The sequence below is a fragment of the Triticum aestivum genome, chromosome 2B (genome assembly GCF_018294505.1).
Source record: "Triticum aestivum cultivar Chinese Spring chromosome 2B, IWGSC CS RefSeq v2.1, whole genome shotgun sequence".
In the NCBI taxonomy this organism is placed as follows: Eukaryota; Viridiplantae; Streptophyta; class Magnoliopsida; order Poales; family Poaceae; genus Triticum; species Triticum aestivum.
The window spans coordinates 781996076-781999420 of NC_057798.1; positions in this window are offsets into that span (position 1 = coordinate 781996076).

Sequence of the window (3345 nt, forward strand, 5' to 3'; positions counted from 1 at the left end):
CCGCACCCTCGGCCTGATCTTGAAGAGAGGCCGCCAGCTTATACGCACTCCGGACAGTGAAAACTCTAGACTTCTCATAATTCCACGCCAAAGTATCCTCCGCAGCCGAATTCGGGATCCTGATGCTACATATCGCATCCGCATCAAAACCATAAAAAAGCTGATGAATCAGTTCAGAATTCCATCCACTTCCATCTGCAAGCATCAATTGATTCACCCAAAGCAATCTGGACCGGCGAATGAGGTTAGCAGGTTTCAGACCACTCTCACGAGGAATCCACCGGTCCCGCTGGATATTAACCTTTCTCCCGTTTCCAATCCTCCAGACAAGGCCCGCCTTCAGGAGTTCGAGACCATGCTCAATGCCTCGCCAAACCGGAGAAGCATCCGAAGCAAAAACCGTGTCCAGCAGCTCCCCCTTAGGATAGTATTTTGATTTAGCACTCTCGCGCATAGACTATCGGGCCACTGAATAAGCCTCCAAGCTTGTCTCGCTAACAAAGCTTGGTTGAAGAGTTTCATATCTCTAAAACCGATACCCCCTCCTCTTTTAGGCTTGATCATTCTCTCCCACGACATCCAGTGGACTTTCCTCTGCCCATTTTCTTCTCCCCACCAGAAGTTCCGGATAAGTTTCTCATATTTATCGCAGAAACCTTGTGTCATCTTGAACACCCCCATGCAGTACGTTGGGAGGGCTTGGAGAACAGACTTGATGAGGACCTCTTTTGCTGCATGGGACATGAATCTTTCAGACCAATCCGAGCATCTCTTGATGAACCTCTCCATGATTGGTTGAAAAGATGACTCTTTCATACGCCCCTCTGCCGTAGGTAGCCCCAAATACTTACTCTCGAACGTAGAAGCCGTTATCTCAAGTACACTTTTGATTTCCTCCTGGACATCAATTGGGCACACTTCACTGAACATGATTGAGCATTTGCTGTAGCTTAGGAGTTGACCCGATCCCCTTTGAAACTCATCCAACACTTGCTTCACACCCTCGGCCTCCTCTTTGGAAGCTTTGAAAAAGAGAAGGCTGTCGTCGGCGAACAGGAGGTTTGACACACCCGGGCTGCCTCTAGCGATCTTAAGAGGAGTTAACCTTCCCCGCCGAATCTCTTTGTCCAACAGGCAGGACAGGCCATCGGCGACGAAGAGGAAAAGGTAGGGACTCAGCGGGTCGCCCTGGCGAAGTCCTCTCGAGGGAAAGAAAATGTCCAGCAGCTCCCCATTATATTTGACTGCATATCGCACGGACGTAACACAACACATAACCCACTGTACCCATTTGTGATCAAAACCCAACTTCAATAGAGCCTCTTCTAGGAAACCCCAATCCACACGATCGTAAGCTTTCGCCAAATCCAATTTAAAGGCGCAATGAGTATTCCAAGGCAATTTGCTGTTCTGAATCTTGTGAAAACACTCAAAAGCGATTGTAGCATTATCCGTAATTAGACGCCCTGGGATGAAGGCACTTTGGGTTTCCGAAATGAGCTCATCCAGGAAGGGTCTTAGACGATTCACCATACACTTAGAAATTACCTTGTATATCACATTGCATAGACTGATAGGGCGAAAGTCCTTCAATTGCTTCGGGCTGTTTCCTTTAGGAATGAGCGCTATGACTGTATCGTTGGTACCCTCCGGCATAACTCCCTCTTGAAAAAACTTCAGGACCGCGTTCACCACATCTCTCTTAACTGTGCCCCAATTCCTTTGGTAGAATCTAGCGGGAAAACCATCGGGTCTGGGTGCCTTTAGAGGGCCGATCTGGAAAAGAGCGTCACTAACTTCCTTCTCCGAGAACTCTTTAACCAGTGCCGAATTCATGTCACTTGACACTCTGTTCGTCAAGCAGTCTACAATGACTTTAGGATCCACTCCACTTTCTTTAGTGTATAGATTTTTGAAAAAGTTTGTTATCATCTCCTGAAGCTTGGCCCGATCCTCTACCCAATTTCCATCTCCATCCTTTAATTTACTGATGTTGTTTTTCTTCCTCCTCCACGTAGCTTTGCGCTGAAAGTACTTTGTATTTTTGTCTCCCTCCCGCAGCCAGAGAGCTCTCGACCTTTGCCTCCACATCATTTCTTCGCGATGCAACAGTTCGTCCAAGTTCTTAGCCGCCGCTTTAATTTCTTTATCTCTGGATGCTGAAGCAGGTCGAGACCAAAGATACTCCAGCTGCTTCCTCATGGCTGCGGTTTGCTTAATTATGGACCCAAAATTTCGTTTTGCCCAAACAATCAGAGTCTTTTGCAAGACTGACAGTTTTTGTGATATCTCAGACAAATTTTCAGCCGGTTTGTCCTCATTCCACTTGCTCACTATAGCTTCAGTCAACGAATCCATTCTTTCCCACATGTACTCGTATCGGAAGATTTTGTTAATAGGACGCCATTCCTCTCTCTGACCAAATCTGAGCAATAAAGGAAGGTGGTCTGATCTGGACGTACATAAGTGCTCGATTGAAGCATTTGGAAAAATTGCATTCCACTCTTGATCAGCCACCCCTCTGTCTATCCTTGCCTTCACATTGTCCGCTCCGCTCTGTTTATTGTCATATGTCCATTTCGGGCCTTTGAAGCCAAGATCCAACAAGTTACAGTCAGCAAGCACCTCCCTGAAATTTGCCATGTTCCTTTTGTTTCGCTGAGAACGGAAAAAGTGCTCATGTTGCAAAGCTGTCTTGTTAAAATCTCCTATCATGAACCAAGGTTCATTAGACCTCGGTTTGATTCTACGCAGGAGATCCCACATGTGGTGCCTCTCACTGGCCTTAGGTTTTCCATACACAAATGGTGAATTTCTTTCTGCCTACGTCCAGTCCGAGCTACCGCGCCGACCGTGGATGAGTGAGGAGTGCTGTGCCGGTGCCCCAACTAATGTGAAGCTGGCCGTGGGGGAGTGCAGGGACCTGGCCAAGAACTATTGTGTCTTGAACCCGGCTGTACCTGGTACTACTGTGACGAAGAAAACCTGAAGGCAGACTTAACTGAAGAAGTCTCAGAACAAGTGCAGAGGTGATCAAAAAGGAAAAGGCATAGAGCAACACGCTACACCGGCAACGGTTGAGTCAAGAGTGCTGCCCTGCTATAGATATGTCACCCTGGCTTTATTTACTGTGAAGTTACCTTTTGGTCACGGACGGAACGGGCTGGACCGAATCTCCTTAACCCTGTTCTTCAGTTTATTGTTTTTCTGTAGTTCTTCACTTGCTCCCCTCTTGTCTGTCTTTTGTTCATTTCTTGTTCTCAAGCATGTAAATGAACACCATCAAGCTCTAGTGCTTGGGTGAATTACTTGTGTGATCTGTGGTCGTGGTTCGTAACATAGAGA